The sequence below is a fragment of the Anopheles marshallii genome, chromosome 2, assembly GCF_943734725.1.
Source record: "Anopheles marshallii chromosome 2, idAnoMarsDA_429_01, whole genome shotgun sequence".
NCBI lineage: Eukaryota > Metazoa > Arthropoda > Insecta > Diptera > Culicidae > Anopheles > Anopheles marshallii.
In genome coordinates, this window is record NC_071326.1 from 63732306 (window position 1) to 63739825 (window position 7520).

Genomic DNA, 7520 nt, shown 5'->3' on the forward strand with positions numbered 1-7520 from the left:
GCGACACAGGACTGGAAGCTAACCTACAATGAAAACGACGGAATTCTAATCGGTTACACCGACGCTGATTGGGCTAATGACGTCAAAACTAGAAAGTCTTGTTGGTTGTGTCGATACTTATACAATTTATTCGGTTCCGTAGTGTATCGCTCCAGGTCAGGAATGTGAGTGTCCTAGCAGATCGGTGCATCCGATCCGATACCTATCTCATCTCTAACTTACGTTTTCTAATCAACATTATCGATGTGTGAGTGTGCGTTTTTATATGCGTTTGATACCTGCGTTTGATACCTGAGTTTGACACACAGATGGCGCTATGTACACTACATGACCCTCCCCCAGTGACTCAGTCACGATTTGAATGAGGCAGTCAAACGCGAAACGCGGACTCTTGTTATTCTCTGAAACGTACTGTCTTTTTTCTGGAATTACCCTTCGTACCCGAGGTTTGTGGCGTTGCGTTGTTTGAGTTTTCTACAGATTCGAAAGCTGGTTTAAGGCGGTCGACAGAAATAGATTCATTTTTTTCATTGATTTTCACGATGTAATATTTTCGAAATCGTCGTATCACATCATATGGTCCCTCGTATGGTGCAGTTAATCCTGTTCTTACTTTATCTACCCGTACATAAACCTGTCTGCAATCCTCTATGGACTTTGGAACGTAAAACCTGGATTGATTATCATGTCTTGGAGCCTTCGGTTGTATTGATTTGAAACTCTCTTTCAAATCTTTAATGAATTCGGTGTGATCTGTGAAGTTTCCATCTTTAGAAGGGATAAATATTTCTGAAGGTAACCTAAGGTTTTGGCCGTAAACCATTTCGGCTGGTGTACCTTTAAGGTCCTCTTTGAAAGCTACTCTAATCCCTAAAAGAATCAAAGGCAAGCATTTCGTCCAATGTGTGGTATTTCCATTTGCCTTTAGTGCTTCCTTCAGATGTCGGTGGAAACGCTCTACCATCCCGTTAGATTGAGGGTGGTATGCCGTTGTTTTTATATGGTGTACTCCCAATATACGAGTTAATTCGTCGAATAGCTTCGATGTGAATTGCCTTCCTCTGTCGGTGGTAATAACTGCTGGGCAGCCAAAACGTGACATGTATTCGTCAACGAATTTCCTAGCTACTGTAGATGCGGTTATGTCGTTTATTGGGTAACACTCTGGCCACCTTGTGAATCTATCGACTATGGTAAGCAGGTATGTCATGTTTTCTGACGGCGGCAATGGTCCAACGAGGTCCATGTGTATATGCTCGAATCTTCCCTTTGTTGTTTTAAATTCTTCGATTGGAAATTTTATGTGTCGAACTACTTTAGCTTTTTGGCATCCTTGACAGCAACGTGTCCAATTTCCAATGTCTTTTTTCATAGACGGCCAGAAAAATCTATCCGTTACTAGCTTGCGTGAGGCGCGTATGCCCGGATGTGCCAAATTATGGAGGCTCTCGAAAGTTTGTCTCCTAAGAGTTGATGGAACATACAATCGGTTAGTCCCCGTTGAAGACTCGAACACTAAGTCTGTGTTATGCAAGGTTAGTCGTTCTAATCTGAATTTTGTGTTCTTGTCTTCTGTGTTATTCATAAGTTTCACTAGTTGCTCATCTTTTTCCTGCTCCTTCGAAAAATTTCCGTAGGTATTTGTGATTGCTTCTGTCTCTCCTATCCGCGAAAGCGCGTCGGCTATTACGTTGCTATCCCCCGCAATGTACCGAATATCGGCAGTGTATTGAGAAATAAAATCTAGCTGCCGGCTTTGGCGCGGTGACTTCTCAGTTTTTGAAGTTAGAGCAGAAGTCAACGGTTTATGATCCGTAAATACCGTAAAAATGCGTCCTTCAAGGAAATGTTTAAATTGTTTAATGGCAAGAACTATCGCAAGTAGTTCGCGATCGAATGTCGAGTACCTTGTTTCCGTTGGCGTTAATGTTTTTGAAAAAAACGCTAAAGGCACTCTTTTTCCATCAGCTGTTTGTTCCAAAACTGCTCCCACAGCATAGTTTGAGGCATCCGTTGTGACCGATAGCTCAGCATCACTGTTGGGATGGGCCAACAATGTTGTGGTTTCTAAGTCGCTTTTTATTGATTGCAATGCTTGCTCGCATTCATCTGACCATACGAAATCCTTTTTCTTTTTCTTGTTGCTGTGCTCAGCTATTAGTTGATGAATAGGACGCAGTTTTCCTGAAACATTCTTAATAAACCGATGGTAATAGTTCACCATTCCGACTATACGTTGAGCTTGTTTAACTGAATTCGGAGTAGGAAAATTTCGAATTGCAATTACCTTGCCCGGACATGGAGTGATTCCCTCAGCTGTTATGCGGTGGCTGAGAAAATCTATCTCGTTTACTCCGAGACTGCACTTACTAGATTTTATTTTCACTCCGTTTGTGGATAGACGTTTTAATACTATCCGAAGATGTTCCATATGTTCTTCTTTTGATGGACTGGCAATTAGAATGTCGTCTATATAGATAAAAACGAACTCTAGGTCCCTGAAGATAGTGTTCATGAAACGTTGAAAAGTCTGTCCAGCGTTCCTAAGCCCGAAAGGCATCCTAACAAATTCGAACAATCCAAACGGTGTAGTTATAGCCGTTTTGTGGATGTCCTCTTCGGCAACCGGAATCAGGTGGTATGCTCTGATGATGTCCAGCTTTGAGAAAAATTTGCAACCATTCAGGTTCATTGTAAAGTCCTGAACGTGGGGTATCGGATAGCGATCCGGAGTAGTGATTGCATTGAGTCGCCGATAGTCACCACACGGTCGCCAATCCTGATCTGGTTTAGGCACCATGTGTAGTGGCGATGAAACAGGAGATGATGACACACGGCATATCCCTAGTTCCAACATTTGTTGGAATTCTGCCTGTGCGATCTTCAGTTTCTTTGGGTCTAGAAGCCGAGGTTTCGCAAAAGGAAGGGTTCCTTTGGTTTCTATGTAATGCTGTACCGAATGGCGGACCGGTTCGTTATAATCGGGAGGTTTAAGTAAGGATGGAAATTCTTCCAATACCTTTGTGAAATCTGTTTGTTTATGTGAAAAGTGTTTTGGTGTCGGCGTATCGACTTGTGCAATTGTACCTCTCGCCGTTATTTGAGTGGATGAATCTACTAGACGGCGACGTTTAAGGTCTACCAATAAGTCGTTTCGAAACAAAAAGTCAGCTCCCAGTATAGGGCGATTAACTGCTGCTACCATAAAAATATGGTTGAAAACACGTCGTAGTCCGAGGCTCACTCTTAGCAGCATTGTGCCATATGTTGCGATGGAACTTCCGTTGGCTGCCGTGAGCAATGCCTCAGTTTTGTGCAATGCTTTTCCTATCAAGGTGTGCGGAATAACTGACACGTCAGCTCCTGTGTCTACCAGGAATGTTAACTTCGACGTTTCATCCTCGACGAATAGTCGTGGCGAGAAGTTAACATGATCTCGCGGAACATCCGCTAGTTCCTGCGAGTTGGTTAGTTTTTTTTATTTTCATTGTTGAATGTGCACGGTTCTGTGCACTTTTCGGCATCTTTACCAAATCTGAAATGATACCAACACATGCGTGGCCGTGAATTTGACCGAGGAGGTTTAGACTGTGTCCTAGTTCGATTATCATGAAATCGTGACGTACTTCTACCTCGTTCTCTGGTTGTTAGTCTTTTTACCGCCTCTCGAAGTTCACGGATCTCGGCTCTAAGAATAGCTGTAGAATTTTCAGAATTGTTTTCGGAGGTAGCCCTATTTTTTACTTCGGACACATCTCCAGACTGGGAACATTCCCACAATCTATCCGCGATCCTCAGTTGTTCTTCTTGCTCTTTGGTATCAACTGCGATCAGTGTTGTTTCAATTGCTTTTGGCAATCTTGATTTCCATAGTTTCTGTATGAGAGCTGATCCTACCATCCCTGAATTTCCCGCTAACTGCACCATATGGCGAAATAAATCGGATGGTTTTCTGTCGCCAATTTCTACATGATAAAGCAATTTGGTTAATCTTGCTTCTTCACTCTGTGTCACTCTATTTAGGATGTGATTTTTAAGAGTGGTATATGGCAGTTCTGTGTCGGGACTTTTAATAATGTCAATCACTTTCACCAATATTTGTTTAGGCAAGGCACCCAACAAATATGAGTATTTCGTTCTTTCTCGAACAATTTTTGAAACCTCAAACTCCGCCTCTGCCTGGGCAAACCAAACGTCCGGAGCATCCTCCCAGAATTCTGGAAGCTTTGTTGAAATTTTTTCAATCGCTGGTGGAGGGTTAGACGATTTAAATGCATCATAACATCCAGCGCCCGGCGCTTTGGATGTTTCCCCACTGACGGCTACAGAAGTTTTACTACTTTCTTCAGTCATAACGAGAATAAAAAAATTTCAAACGGAAATCAAAATGCACACTTCACTGAAATAAAACCTACTCTTACTGTATCTTATAATCTAATTATCTAATAATTGAAGGATTAATTGAGAATCTTTCATTGTGTGAATGTGAATGGAAGTAATAAACCTAACTAACCCTTGCTAATAAGAGTGTTAAATATTTTGAGAAAAAGAAAAAAATGACAAAGGAAAAAAATGTTTTAAGGATAAGTGAAAAAAATTAAAATTGCTTAGCTGCGGAATTAATGCGATGGCCGTCCCGCGTGGTAACGTCCGCCCCACGAATGTTTGCGATAGCCGATCGGGATGGCAACGTCCATCCGACGAGTTTTTGCGATGGCGGTCCCGTGTGCCAACGTCCGTGCGACGTATATTTGCGACGATCGTTCGCGTGACTACGTCCGTCCGACGTATTTTCGCGATAGCCAGACCTCGTGGTTGTTGTCCCGCTAGGCTACGTCCGTCCAACGTATCTCTGCGACGGCGGTGATCGTGATTTTTGCCCGTCCGACGAATATCCGAGGAATAACCGAATACTTGTGGGTGTGTCCTTCCGACGTATTCGCGATGGCTGGACCTCGTAGTAGCGTCCGTCCGACGTGTATTCGCGATGGCCGGACCTCGTGGTTGCGTCAATCCGACGTGTATTCGCGATGGCCGGACCTCGTGGTAGCGTCAATCCGACGTGTATTCGCGATGGCCGGACCTCGTGGTTGCGTCAATCCGACGTGTATTCGCGATGGCCGGACCTCGTGGTAGCGTCAATCCGACGTGTATTCGCGATGGCCGGACCTCGTGGTAGCGTCAATCCGACGTGTATTCGCGATGGCCGGACCTCGTGGTTGCGTCAATCCGACGTGTATTCGCGATTTTTTTTACGGACGGCTTTCACATTGCACTCACGTTATACACCCTTTCACACACATGTCTCACTATCCGTCTTTACTGCTTGTACCCACGGGTATTGTTTGTGCTCTTTTATTAACACCCGGAATAGAATAAAGGTGCGTTGCACTCGTTCATGTGCCGGCGATGAAAACGGTTCACTTTTGTATTTTACTTGTACCGATCACGTCGGGGTCACCACTTGTTGGTTGTGTCGATACTTATACAATTTATTCGGTTCCGTAGTGTATCGCTCCAGGTCAGGAATGTGAGTGTCCTAGCAGATCGGTGCATCCGATCCGATACCTATCTCATCTCTAACTTACGTTTTCTAATCAACATTATCGATGTGTGAGTGTGCGTTTTTATATGCGTTTGATACCTGCGTTTGATACCTGAGTTTGACACACAGATGGCGCTATGTACACTACAGTCTACTTCCGGATTCGTTTTCTGTTATGGAGGAGGAGCTGTATCGTGGGCAAGTCGCAAGCAAACATGTGTTGCATTGTCATCGATGGAGTCGGAATATGTGGCTCTGAGTGAAGCGAGTCAAGAGCTAGTATGGCTTCGAGGTTTACTGGAACAAATAGGCGAACATCAGGAGCAACCTACTGTGATGGAAGAGGACAACCAGAGTTGCATCAAGTTCGTAGGTTCTGAGCGTACAAGTCGTCGTTCGAAGCATATTGAAACGCGCGAGTTCTTCGTCAAGGAATTGTGCGATCGGGGACTTCTTCAGCTGGAGTATTGTCCGACTGAGGACATGGCTGCCGACGTGTTGACTAAACCATTGGGTGCCATCAAACATAAGGAGTGTTGATATATGCAATATTCCTACCCCTTGACAGTTGTCAAAATACAGTTCAGTGTAGTTCTGTCCAACCTAGAGAAGAAGCGTCCTGTCGCAAACAAGAAGGCTCAATAAATTCACGGTTCTGTTTAAAAGCTAAATCAACTTGACGTGAAGTTTTCCATTAATTCCAACAATAACCGTAGAGGATCTAGTGCAAATCATCATCGATGTTGTGGACAGAACGTCGCGCGACATGCCACTCTGGGTTGTCGCTACAATTGACAACCGTCAGACGTTAGGCTGTCATCGGTCCACGTGCGACGTCAGGGCGCAGCCATATTCACGATCGCGTGTGCGGATGAGCACACACGGCGACAAGCAGGCAAGCGATCAGCAGGGTGGGTGCGGTTAGGCTAGGCTCAGGTTTTATGTTAGTTCTTTATTTTAATTAAAGGTGTAAATAACAAATGTTTGCGACTTTACTTAAATTTGTGTTCAACTGACGAAAGAACATAAAAGTGGCGACGAGGATTATTTAAAGTTCCTCATCATTGAGTCGAATCGGGCCTATATATATATAAAAAAAAAATCGCCTCATCATCGAGTGCAGGAACATTTTTGCGAGGCCATAATCGTAAGCTCCTCATCATTGGGTTGAGCCAAAAGTTCGTGTGTAGTTTTTATTTGTTCAGTGTTGTGAAGACGTCATAAAAAAAATGAACTTAATGAAGAGAGACGCGCTAGTGGAGTTTTTAGTGTCCATCCATCGACCGCAACGCACCTACCACAAAATGGTTCCGGGGACCCGCCATTGCAACATCCTCCATCACTAACGCCGCAATTGCCGCCGCCGGAAAATATATCGATGGTACAAATTTTCCAACTGATGCAGCAGCAAATGACCCAGTAGCAGAATATTTTGGCGCAATTGATGCAACAGCAAGGGTCAAGCCAAAATCCTTTTTCATCGCCAGAACAAATTCTGGATTCGCTCTGCAGTCATATGAAGGAATTCAAGTATGATGCTGAAGCTGGAACCACATTTGCCGCTTGGTATAGGCGTTACGAAGATCGCTTCGAGAGAGATGCAGCCCGCTTAAGTGACGAAGCAAAAGTCCGTTTTCTTATGCGCAATCTAGGAACCCTCGAGCTCGACCGGTATGCAAATTTTATTTTACCTAAACACGCACGAGATTTTTCGTTTTTAGATACGGTCGTCAAGCTCACAGATTTGTTCGGCACAAAGGAATCCCTATTACATAAACGATATAAATGCCTGAACACGCGCAAAGAAGGATCAGAGGACTACTTGGCGTATGCTTGCCGTGTAAATCGAGGTGTGGTCAACTTTGAGTTGGGAAAATTGACAGAGGAGCAGCTGAAATGCCTCGTGTTCATCTGCGGAATTAAGGACGAAAAAGATGTGGAAATTCGACAAAGATTGCTAGCCAAAATCGAGGAT